The following is a 14,459-nucleotide window of genomic DNA, read 5'->3' on the forward strand; positions in this document are numbered from 1 at the left end:
GGTCAAGTACATACCAAATATAGTTATGGACTTAGACATTAATCCAACAGTATTGACGTCGGTCGGCATAACTCTTCTAGGGACGCTAGGTAGTCTGAAGTCTCTACCTGGCATGTTGTATGAGCTCCATCATCTTGATAACTATCTCTGTTCTCCCCATTACTCTATGACCAACCTATCCCAAGCAAATCAAAGTGTAACACTTTCTCCCATAGAGGATCTCAAAGGGAGTCATACCAATGCTGACGTGATAGTTGTTGTTATATGAAAATTAACCAAGGTGAGGTAACAGCCCCAAATCCCATCAAAATCCAAGATACAAGCCGTCAACATATCCTTAAGCATCTGTATAGTCCATTCACTCTCTCTGCCCGTCTGCAGATGATAGGCGATGTTAAAGTTAAACAAGGTACCCAATTCCTCATGGAACCTCTTACAAAATATGGAAGTGAAGCGAACATCTTGGTCTGAAACAATCAACGTAAGCACCCCATGGTGATCAACCGCCTCACGAACATAAATGTTAGCTGACTTCTCAACCGAAGAACCCTCTCAGATAGCCAAGAAGTGAGCGCTCTTTGTCAGCAATTCCACAATAACCCTGATAGCGTCCAATCCCTTTGCATTCTTTGGTAACTTCGTGATGAAATCCTTGGTGAACTGCTCTCATTTCCATAATGGGACCACTAGAGGCTGCAATTTTCCATGAGGGAACTCATGTCCGACGTTGATCTTCTAGTAGGTCAACTACCACTCCACGAATCAAGCTACACCCCTTTTCATACATGGCCACCATTAACTATGTCTTCGATCGTGATAAATCTTCATTGCACCCAAGTGAATAGAAAATCTCAACGTGTGTGTCTCGTCCATCAAAATTTGCTGGGTCCCACCAAAATAAGACACTCAAATCCTGTCATGCAGCGTCAACAATCCTCGGCTATCATAATCAAAAGTTGATACTTGACCGACTACTCGATCGTTTTTCCAATTTTCTTCCTTAATGGCCGATGACTCTGCAACCCTAATCATCTTTAAAACTCGAGTCATAACTGTCATCCTCAAACAGACGTCCCGAAATAGAGCACTAACTTCCATGCGGATTACATCCCGAAATAGGGCACTTACTGCCATGTGGCTCAGAGCATGGACTACTACGTTGGCCTTACTAGGTGGTAGAAGATCTCACAGTCGTAATCTTTAACCATGTCAAGCCACCTTTGCCGCCTCATATTCAAGTTGGGTTGATCCATCAAATATCTCATACTATTATGGTCTATATAAATTGTAGACCAAACATCATATAGATAGTGGCGCGAAATCTCGAGGGCGAAAACCACCGCCCCTAATTGCAGATCATGTGTACGAAAATTCGCATCATGAGGATTCAACTGCCTCGAAGCATAAGCGATCACATGCCCCCTCAACATCAAAACTACACCGAAGCCCATAATCGATGGGTCACAATATACAACAAAATCCTCAACTCCATCGAGAACGGTAAGCACTAACGCCTCACAGAGCTTTTGCCAAAGAGTCACAAACGTTGTCTAGTACTCAAGCCCCCAACTGAAGGTTGCATCCTTCCTTATCAACCTAATGAGAGGAACTTCAATCTTGGAGAAATCCCTTATGAATCTCCGATAATAACCTTCTAGCCCCAGGAAGATCTGAAATGCAGATGGATACTTTATAACTTCCTACCGAATAACTACCTTGATCTTGGCCGGTTCAACCAAAATACTGTCCTGGTTCACGAAGTGCCTCATAAACTAGACCTCGTGCAACCATAAATCAAATTTGGATAACTTGGCGTACAACCTCTCCATCCTAAGAGCTCTAAGAAGCTCACACAGATGGTCTTCATGCTGCTCCTTGGTCTTGGAATATACCAAGACATCAAGGATGAAAATAATCACTCACCAGTCTAACAAATTCCTACACAGCCGGTTCATGAGATCCATGAATGTTGTTGGTGCGTTGGTGATTCCAAAAGACATCACCATGAACTTGTAATGCCCATAGTGACTTCAGAAAGCCGTCTTTGGGATATCCTCCTCCTGAACCCTCATATCATGATAACCGGATTTCAAGTAGATATTGGAAAACCAAGATGCCCCTGCAAATGATCAAAAAGGTCGTCAATCCATGAAAACAGATATCAAAACTTCAATGTTAACTTGTTTAACTCCCGATAATCAATGTACATTCGGTGTGAACCATCCTTCTTCTTGACAAAAAGGATCGGTGCTCCCCATAGTGAGCTACTCGGCTGAATAAATGCCTTCCCTAACAGCTCGTGCAGATAGGAGGATAACTCATGCATCTTAGGTGGCGCACAACGACATGAAGCCTTTGTAATTGGGGCGACACCAAGGATCAAACTGATCCTGAACTCAACCTGCCTCTCGGGAGGTACACTAGGCAAATCCTCCCGAAAGCATCAACAAACTCCCTCACAGTAGGGACATTGGAGATTGAATTCTTCCTCTCAACCCACGTATCGATCACATAAGCAAGATATACCATACGTCAACGTTGAAGACATTACTTTGCCCTTGTAGCGGAACAGAAGGCGGATCCAATTCTAGTACCCTGACCGTAGATAGTCAGCACTCCCACACTAGGGTAACTAATTGTTACTCGTCAATCAATGCCCCGAACCAGCTCATCCAATCGATACCCACAATCACACAAACCTCTCCCATCATAATATGGATGAGATCAATAGGAAATTCAAGACCGAAAATCTCCAATACAAAATCTCGGTATATCTCGGAAGCCAAAACCGTATGATTAGCAGTGATATTGACCTTTAAAGGTCGATTTAGGGCCTCACGAGTCATACGGAAACCTCTATACGAAGATGTAGTCACAAATGGCTGACTCGCACCCGAGTCAACAACACTAAGGCAGGAAAAAAATTTACAAGGTAAGTACCTTACAAAATTACAACATAAGCATATGCAACTAAATAATTCAACAGAAAAATAAAATAGATACATACCAACAACAACATCAGATGCAAATCTAGCCTCCTCCGCAGTTAACTAAAAAGATCGACCCCGGGCCATCAGGGCCTCAACCTTCCCCTAAAGCCCATCAGTGATGCGCAAGGTCACAGGATCAGGAGTCTTAACTGACATCAATGAAAGAAATGGAAATTTGGCTTTGACATGGACTAGTTGAAAGACCCCAACTTTCGTATTTCTGAAAGACCAAAACTTTCATACTATTCCAACATTATTCTTAAGTTACTTCCTCAAAACATGCTACATGCATATTTATAAAACAATATTTTATATTGATAAAGTGATTACAAAAGATTGGATACAAACAGACTAAGTTTTATTACATTTCATATCTACCCAGGAATCTACTATTCATATACATACATGAACATTAAAATACATAGAAATAGTATTAACTATTCTAAATCTTTCAGAAGTATAAAACTATAGTGGATACTCATCACCTGCAATTGTTAAATATTGAGAGGGATAAGCGATAACGCTTAGTGAATTCAATAAATAGATACAATATAATCTTATGTCTTATATATACCCATATGATAGAAGCAAAAGGGAACAAGAACAAAAATAACATATGCGTATCATATGTCAGGATTTCAGTATCAACTCAAGATTTGATTCAAAAATTTTCGATCAATAAGACATAACGATTTCAATACTTGATATGCATCAATAAAGCTTTGGCCTAAATGGCACAGAAGACATATAATTTCTGATTAACGTTTTGGTAGATTTCAGGCTTATACCCTGTCTAACCATTTGCCAATACCATAGAATAGAGGTCATTCTCTTACGGAGTCATGCTCTACATGGTCAGAGGCTACATACCATTCATATCTAACCTTTTGCCAATGCCATAGAATAGAAGTCATTCTCTTATGAGACATGTTCTACATGGCCAGAGGCTACATACCAGTACCACCATGAATCTAAGTCCTTTCACTGATCACATGGTCAAAGGTATAACTTTGCTATTAAAAATAGTGAATAAAAATAACACGGGAAAATAACTCAGAATAATAACACTGAAAGGCACATAGCACATATAACACATAACATACAATTGTTCCTATATATTGAACTCACCTTGAAATAATCGGGGGTTAAAATAGTAATTTGAGCAGCATATCGGCTCCAAATATGGCTTTATTCGTCGAAAACCAGGAGAATTAGCTAAAAGCTGGGTTCTAAAAAGGTAGAGCTTCAAACCGAAAAGAATAATTTCTAGGGCTCTCCGGGCACTTCAGGACGTATTACGGGCTTTAAAAATAATACCGGGGCTTCGGGGGAAGTGGAAATAATAAAAATATGGGAAGAGGGGCCAAAAATGGCAATTTCTCCATTTCTCTAGGCAAGGCTCGCATGCCTTGTATTTATAGGGCGAGGATGCGAGGGTCAGCTGATCAGAAGGAGGATTCAGCGAGACAGATGGCAGCTCGCGAGAGGACCAGATGGCGCGCATGCGAGGGCTCCAGGTGGCTCGCTTCGGACGCAACAGGCGTCTTACGATGCGAGGAGTCACCGGGTGACTAAGCAGCTTTGGACGACTCATCGCGACACGCGTCGGATCCGGGCGAGGGCGAGTCACGACGTAGGAAACGAGGCAGACACGACATCGGACCAATCAGAAGGTGCCAACGAGGCTGCGGTCCAATTAGAAATTGCCACGTGGATCAACACTATTCATGCGAAACTTAAATAAAAAATGTGCCAAATCTTGTAAAATCCATAACTTTTGCATACGAGCTCCGGTTTTGACGTTCTTTATATGCACGCGTAGCTAAAATTATGCTCTACAACTTTCGTTTAGACTTCGTCGGCTAATTTTGACTTTAGATTTAATATTATTGTTTTAACAGACCGGGATAGCGAGGATACTTTTGACTTTAATTTTTATATTATTGTTCTTTATATGCACGCGTAGCTAAAATAAATGAAAATACGTCACTCTTCTCTCATTCTTATTTTCCCCAAGTATAATTTGGGCCTCATTGGTGTTTCTACTTGAAAATCACCAACTCTACTTCTTTATTATATAGATTAGTCGTTCATTCGTTTACAGACTTTTCAGGGTTTTCTACATATCTTAACTTATTATCCAATATCTCTTAGGATAACGGAAGCATTTCATCATATACGCTTAAGCATTTGCACAGATAACTCACATGAAACACTTCATGAATATCTGTCAAATCTTCAGGCAATTCCAAGTAGTATGCTTGCTTAGCAACCGTTCTTTCTTCCAAAGTAGAATAACGCGTTTTCATGAAATACCTTCAGTATTACTAAATCATCCACCCGAAATTCTATGGGTCGTCTCCTCTTTTCTGCATAGGACATTTGTCGATCCTGGGCCGTTTTCATTTGTTTCTCGGAAAAATTTGTATCTTGCCAGTGATGTATTGAATCATTTCAGATCCTCCAAAGATCTTCTGTCCTACGTCACACCAACATATTTGAGTATGACATTTATGCTCATATAGTACATTATATACCTTCAGTATATTTTCTACTATTTGGATTGGTCTCTTCTTCTGATCATTTGTCTGAGGATGATAAGTTGTGTTGGGAGTAATTCGAGATCCCAATTCACTCTTCATACTCGCCCAAAAGTGAGAAGTGAAGCGAGTATCACGATCGGGAAAAAAATCTTTAGTGGCACACCATGTCTCGTGATGATTTCATCTAAGTAACTTATGCGTATTTCTACAATGGAGTCGTTTCACGTGTGGCGAGAATATATGCACTCTTCATCAGCCGGTCGACAATTATCCAAAGATTATCATTCACAATTTTCTTCTCCACTTTCAAGGTATTGACTGTATAAGCCAGATAAGTAGAATATCCCTTCGACATAATTTACGAGTTTTTAAGAAAGAAATTTATTATTTTCACCGTAGACATAAATAGAATCTTCCCTTTCTATAGGGATGCATATCATCTCTTTGTAGCACAAGAGCTCTGCGTGGTTCTTTAACAACCAATCCATGTCGAGAATAATATCAAAGATAGGAATTAGGTTAGCAGGAAGATTATAACTTTCAATTCCTATAATACTAACTCTATAGGCTTTATTAGCAAGTAATGATATATTTCCTATGTTATCTATGTGAAATGATTGGACAATTGCGTAACAAGCAATTTGAAAAGAATGTGCGAATTTATAAGGCACGAAAGAATCTGAGGCATCATAATCAAATAAGATGTGAGAAGATCTAGAGTTTACGAGAAAATTACTAGTCACAACATTCGAGTTTTAACTTACTTCCTTTGTGGTAATCTAAAATGTACGATATTTAACTTTTAGTTTTCCAAACGATTGTCAAACTCTTCAAACTTATTAATTACTAGCGGTTTGTAACAACTCGTATTTTTCAAACAATTTTTTTTTTATTTTTAAAAACATAATTGTTTCCATTTTAAACAAGGCATAAATAGTTTACTTATTCTGTCAAATACAATTATTCAAAATCCCAAGATCATAAAGACAATCTTCAGCGTGTATCGATCATGCCGGCGCCTTCCCACGGTCCTCGCTAGTACCTGAAATACATGCACAACAACTGTAAGCATAAATGCTTAGTGAGCTCCCCAATATACACTTACACATATACGCCTTTCCAGGCCCTGACCTTCCGGTCCTCAATACAACGCCTTCCGGCCCATAACATAATCGCCTTCCGGCTCATAACATATTGCCTTCCGGCCCACATATCATACATAGCACATATAACAATTAACTTACCACATATAGCATACATATCACATAACATATCCGACCTTCCGGTCACACAGTCAAACCCTTCCGGGTACAGTATAGTGAGAAGACTCACCTCGTATATGCTGAAAGCTAGCAACTCCTGATCATCCGACTCGGCGAGTCTACGCCATGCAGTCGATCGAACTGCTTCCTGGGATACATATATACTCGAATATACAAACATGGGACCTTCTGGACCTCTAAGGGTCCTACTACAAGGTTAGGAACGTTGAATAACAACACAACAATCCATCTAGACTCCAAATGGGTTCCATAAACCCTAAATCTATAAACACATCACACAACAGAAGGGAATCCGAATTATTACCTGGAATATGTCCTCTCTGTGTCCCCCAAATCTCAGGACTCGATCCTCCTTGATATTCCTTTAGCCAAATCCCTCTTCTTCTTGCCTAACCAATTCTTCCAAGTTCCAAAAGCTTTCTCTCCTGCTCTAGACGTCCACAGCGATTAGGGTTCTTCTCAATCGACCAAAAGACTGAAAATGACGGCCTAAGAGCATTAAATACGATCCAAAACTGAACGGTTAGGGTTTCTGCTGAACAGCGTCGACTCGCCGAGTCCATATCTGGACTCGTCGAGTCCAGTCGCGGACCCGCGACCAAGTCTGCGATCCTACTCGGCGAGTCTAGGCTCCAACTCGCCGAGTCCCCTCTTAAACCACCCCAAAAACATAATTAAACAATACCTGAGATTTCGGGCTGTTACACGGTTCTCAAACCTGCACCCGCTCATCATTCTCTATTGGGCTTTTGATCCTAATCTTTGAGTTAAAACTCAATTCTCATTGCAGACTCCTGCTCCTTCTTGGTTTATAGACTAAACCTGCGATAAGGTCTTTACTTTTGCTATAACAACAACTCGAATGGTTTTATTCTAATGACATTTGTATTTATAACACACAAGACACACAACGAACCAAACTCTGGTATTAGAATAAGATCAAATAAATCAAGCTGATGGAATAAAGAAATTGAAAAGAGTTTGATCAACACGTAGGTGCTTTGGAACAGAAAGAATAGCACCACGTATCTCTAATTTGTGCTTTCGGACCTACATATCTTTTAGCTTTTGGCACCTCCTCCTTTTTAGCTGGAGTACTCTTTGATTTTTGAACGGAAACTTGACTCCCCGTCATTTGACTAGTAAGAGTAGGGCAGAAACATTTCTTGTGTCCAGTAACACCACATAGCAAGTCACATCTCTGGCAAATGATTACTCAATTCTTTAATGAAGATCGTTATATTTCTATCGACTACCTCAACCATTTACTTCTTCGGTATTCCTACTGAAGTTTTGTCACTATATAAGACATGGTTCTCTGAACCAATCAACTCCTTTCGCGGATTTATACTAATCGTACTCGATTCTTTATAACATTAAGAGTTGAACAATACTTATCTTCTTATTCATTACCGAATCGAAGGTAACGACACACATGAATAAAACGGAATCATTTACTAGCTTCTTGGTAACATTGTGACTTTTTCCTGATCCAAGTGTGAGTCTTGTGCTTCCAGTAGTATAGGCCTCTACTACTATTCACACCTACTCATACTCGCCCCAAGTATTGTCTCGCAGTTCCCAAGTCACCATTCAAAAGTTTTCACAAAGCAACTTATCACACATGAATGTGTTCAAACAAATACATACAACAGTTTCTCCTAGACTCAACTAGGGTTTTCACGTTTCTGTCAAACATATATTGGATTACCTATACTCGCCTTCTAGGATTCTTCTCATGCATATGCTCGATTTAATATATCCTAATACTTTTTGATAGGTCGATAGAAATTTTACTTCCATTTCTTCATATAAATTCTTTCTCGAGTAGTGTCTACTCTACAAGACACACTATTCCAAAATTTACTCTAGCAGCATGGAGACAAACGGTCCTCTACTACATGCATCATCTTCTAACTCCTGCAAACCATCATGCACATTTGTTCATTTCATTATTCTTCCTTGAAATCGTTATTCTTGTATTTGAGTAAGTCTAAGTCTACTTTAGAAGAGTCTATCCTAAAAAGTCTGCGTCATAGCTGCATCTCAGCAAGCTCTACTAGCTTCAACTTGGTTCTCTATCATTCCTGACTACAACATCTCTTCTCATACGATACTATGGGTGTATTTCTTCTTCAATTAAGCATTCTACCTTACTTAGACAAGTAAGTTGCTTAACCATTTACCATAAAATGACTCAATTCACCATCCTTTCTTGTATGTTAAAGTCGGCTTAACACACAATGGAACTTCTATAAGGATGGGATAGAAGTCAATCATCATTTAGTATTATTAAATACTAAGTCTGAACATCTTTTATAGGGTTACTACTCGAACTACATACTACATCACAAAGTCTTGGCCTATTGAGTTTGAAAAACTTCATTAGCCTTTCCTTTGATCTTCATTTAATTCGTCTAATCTTGTACCACATCAGTTTAGATACTATTAAAGTATTGATCACCATCTTCGGTTCTTCCGACAACAATCAATGCTTCAATCTGAACAACGGTAGAACAACTTCGTGGATTTGCATCAACACATTTATCTTGCCCAAACGTGTTTCAAACGCACATCTTTCTTCTAAAGATGTTATTATATATCAAACATACTTTAAATGTATATTACCACTCTATTGGTATTAATACACTTATTACAATAACAATTCATATTTATTATTTTACGATATATATCGCGATCGTTTATTTATAAACTTATCGATGTCAACTATCATAAGTCTCTTTATCACTTCGAAAAATTCTGAACATCAAATTTTCTAAACCAAGGTCGGCAATAGACCTTAATCTTTCTCAAATAATAGCAATTATAGATAAGCACCTTAAGGCATGCTATATTCATTTATCATTTAGCACATATTAGAATATAAGGCATATCTCCTCTTAATATTCTAGTGCTTGATTCCATTAGGTATTCAACCTAAAATATACCAGATACATATCGTATCATCTTCACTTAACAATTCTTGTTTAAGTTTGGAAATTCTCAAAATTTCTAGTTCACTTAAACTAATTTTCTAAAAATTCTGAAGTAACTTAATATCTTAGAATACTAGGGTTTATCACTACCCAATCCCCCACTTAAGTATTTCCTATTGTTTGTATCCATATACTTATTATGAATAAGCTCATATATTGAGCTTCCAACAGCTTAAGTCTAAATACCAATCCGTGATATTTAGTTCACTTAAACCATTGCTCTGATACCATGATTGAAAGACCCCAACTTTCGTATTTATGAAAGACCCAAACTTTCATACTATTCCAACATTATTCTTAAGTTACTTCCTCAAAACATGCTACATGCATATTTATAAAACAATATTTTATGTTGATAAAGTGATTACAAAAGATTGGATACAAACCGACTAAGTTTTATTACATTTCATATCTACCCACGAATCTACTATTCATATACATACATTAACATTAAAATACATAGAAATAGTATTAACTATTCTAAATCTTTCAGCAGTATAAAACTATATTGGATATTCATCACCTGCAATTGTTAAATATTGAGAGGGATAAGCGATAATGCTTAGTGAATTCAATAATAGATACAATATAATCTTATGCCTTATATATACCCATATGACAGAAGCAAAAGGGAACAAGAACAACAATAGCATATGCGTATCATATGTCAGGCTTTCAGTATCAACTCAAGATTTGATTCAAAAATTTTCGATCAATGAGACATAACGATTTCAATACTTGATATGCATCAATAAAGCTTTGGCCTAAATGGCACAGAAGACATATAATTTCTGATTAACGTTTTGGTAGATTTTAGGCTTATACCCTGTCTAACCATTTGCCAATACCATAGAATAGAGGTCATTCTCTTACGGAGTCATGCTCTACATGGTCAGAGGCTACATACCATTCATATCTAACCTTTTGCCAATGCCATAGAATAGAAGTCATTCTCTTATGAGACATGTTCTACATGGCCAGAGGCTACATACCAGTACCACCATGAATCTAAGTCCTTTCACTGATCACATGGTCAAAGGTATAACTTTGCTATTAAAAATAGCGAATAAAAATAACACGGGAAAATAACTCAGAATAATAACACTGAAAAGCACATAGCACATATAACACATAACATACAATTGTTCCTATATATTGAACTCACCTTGAAATAATCGGGGGTTAAAATAGTAATTTGAGCAGCATATCGGCTCCAAATATGGCTTTATTCGACGAAAACCGGGAGAATTAGCTAAAAACCGGGTTCTAAAAAGGTAGAGCTTCAAACCGAAAAAAATAATTTCTTGGGCTCTCCGGGCACTTCGGGACGTATTCCAGGCTTTCAAAATAATACCGGGGCTTCGGGGGAAGTGGAAATAATAAAAATATGGGAAGAGGGGCCAAAAATGGCAATTTCTCCATTTCTCTCGGCAAGGCTCGCATGCCTTGTATTTATAGGGCGAGGATGCGAGGGTCAGCTGATCAGAAGGAGGAGTCAGCGAGACAGATGGCAGCTCGCGAGAGGACCAGATGGCGCGCATGCGAGGGCTCCAGGTGGCTCGCTTCGGACGCAACAGGCGTCCTCGGATGCGAGGAATCATCGGGTGACTAAGCAGCTTCGGACGACTCATCGCGACACGCGTCGGATCCGGGCGAGGGTGAGTCACGACGTAGGAAACGAGGCGGACACGACATCGGACCAATCAGAAGGTGCCAGCGAGGCTGCGGTCCAATCAGAAATTGCCATGTGGATCAACACTATTCATGCAAAAATTAAATAAAAAATGTGCCAAATCTTGTAAAATCCATAACTTTTGCATACGAGCTCCGGTTTTGACGTTCTTTATATGCACGCGTAGCTAAAATTATGCTCTACAACTTTCGTTTAGACTTTGTCGGCTAATTTTGACTTTAATTTTTATATTATTGTTTTTAACAGACCGGGACAGGATAATCCGTTAAAAATTCATAACTTCTTCATCCGACATCCGTTTTCGTCAGACTTTTTACCGTTGTACTACAAATGACGAGACCTTCAATTCTCGTTTAGGTTGTGTCGGCTAAAAATCACTCGATCTAAAATTCGAGTTTTTAGCTGTCTACTACTAAGCTGAAACTTCGAAAAATCATAACTTCCTCATACGAAGTCAGATTTTGGCGTTCTTTTTATCGAACTTCTCGGTTTAACGAATACTAAAACTTTCATTTAGATTACTAAGGCTAAAAAGTAGTTTAGCAAAAACTCACATTTTACGTCATTCGGCGTCGTGCCGGTTTTATCACGGATCTTCGATTGGTCTTAACTTCTTCGTTATAACTCGGATTTTGACGAGGTTTTCGCCTACGTATTTCTAACAAGATTATCTACAACTTTCAATAATAAAATCTTACTTATTTCAAATTTTATATTTTCCCTATATGTCACTATTTGGCTTTTAATTTGAATCTCATAAGACTTCCAATATTTTATGAGTGATTTTAAACATAGTTTTACTTTATTTCTAGTAAAAACTATCCGTTAGAAATCAACACTCAATTTCACATAATATTATTCTCTTTTATAATTTACAATACACGATTTCAAAACGTGTATGTTACACTAGTCTCCTATACTTCCTCTGAGTATCCATCCCGGTCTCCCTCTCCTGCATCTCTAACCCAGTATCCCTCCTCCTGGCATTAGACTACAACTCAGCCAATATTCGGTACCAGGAGGTCGTCGCAAACTCTTTGATATCCTTCTTGAGCTTACTCAAGTATCGGGTCATTCATAACTGCTCAGTGGAAGTGTATTCTGGGCAAAACATAGCTCTCGCATGGAACATCCTGGTGATCTCATTCACCGTCTTTGTCGTATGTCGGAGCAACGGATACTCTTGAACCAATCAATCTCTCTCCACCAAGGGAATATACTCCTCCCAGAACATCTCATAAAACTGATCCCTGGTCATTGCGGGCTTCTCCGCAAGTGAGAAGTCAGCAATTATGAACTTCCACCAGTCCTTCGCTCCCAAGCGAAGTAGGTTTAGCACAAAAAGAAACCTTAGATTATCCAGACAGGAGCACGTATAAAAGCACCCCTTAACATCAGTGATCCACCTCATATCTAGAATCACATCATGGACTCCATCAAACTTTTAGTGCTTCTTCTTGTTGAACTCTTGGTACTGTATCGAATCACCCTCTTCAGATCTCACGGTGGCAACAACTGTTGTGGCTGCAGTAGCATCAGCCTCGGTAACAATAACATAGCGCTCATCAAAAATCATGAACATTATGGTCTTGATACACCCAAATAACTCCACGATCTACTCCGTAACCGCCACGTCAGCCTTAGCAGCAATGATCCTAGATATCTCATCATGACTGATACCCTGCCTCTCCGGGCGGTTGGAGCCTGAACCTCAGGTAAAAACCTTATTGATACATAAAGGAAAAAAGGAAAACCAAACTAACAGAACAAGCAAGCATATAACCCAACCAACTCTTTAGTACCCTCGAGACTTCTTCTAAATCATGTATGGATCTTGTGCTTCTAGTAGTACGAGCCCATACTACCTACCGCACTTATCCGTAGTTAGTTTAGATCCCCTCCTCGGGTCCCAAGTCACAAACACCATGCTTCCAAAGAATAATCACACATAAATTTAGGTGCTGAAAGAGTCGCATCTAAACTCCTAGATACACATCTTAGCTCCCCGCTTAATTACAACTCTAATATGCAAGAAGTCTCTACTAACCTCACCAATTGCTCCGCGTAAACCAATTGTATATAACCGGGACTCAATACACATTATAATTAAAGATTTCTCCCCAAATCCACAACCAGACAATGAACATGAAATAACGCTAAACCAAGCATTTTAAGACTATAAAATCCTAACTATGTACAACCTTGTAGTTTACACGAAACAGTTGGCACACTAGCTTCAACCCTAGTAGAACATCCACAAGTAATCTCCTAGGCTATAAGGCATCACAAAATCAAGAAACCTATCCCAAAAGTCCTAAGTGATCCTTAGCCTATTACTCGTATACATTTCTATCAGGTCAAATAACAACAATTATAATACAACATATAACAAAGATATAAATATTTTTGGAGATCACTTCCTCGAGCTCCAACTTACTGTACACTCTACTTCCTTCTACTTTTTCTTTAAAGATCATTCTTTTTGTAAAAAGGATTTTGTAAAACTTTCAAATCCTTAGTTTGACTCTGGAATCCCACGAGTGTTCATCCAATTCACTTAAAGCAGGGCTTTGATACCAACTTTTGACATACTGAGTTTTACCACAAAATTCTCATTTTTGTTTTAGAAAAACCCTTAAGTATCATAAAAACCAAATCAAGAAAAATCCTAGGTATATCAAGACAGTCATCCTAAATTAGAGTATCAAATGCGGAAATCATAAAATTTGCAACCCGGAGTATACAGTCAAGCCTTCACCTTTTCGTGATCATCTGAAGTATCTGAAACACATATAATCCAGAACTGTAAGCATAAAGCTTAGTGAGTCCTTCCCAAAATATCCATACAACACAACATAATAAATAATTATGGGTTATCAGCAACCCTAGAAATTATTAGCAATCCCAGTATGCTAACGACACGCCTTGTGGATTAACAACACATTTCAAGAGTT

This window comes from Lactuca sativa, chromosome 8 (genome assembly GCF_002870075.4).
Source record: "Lactuca sativa cultivar Salinas chromosome 8, Lsat_Salinas_v11, whole genome shotgun sequence".
Lineage (NCBI taxonomy): Eukaryota > Viridiplantae > Streptophyta > Magnoliopsida > Asterales > Asteraceae > Lactuca > Lactuca sativa.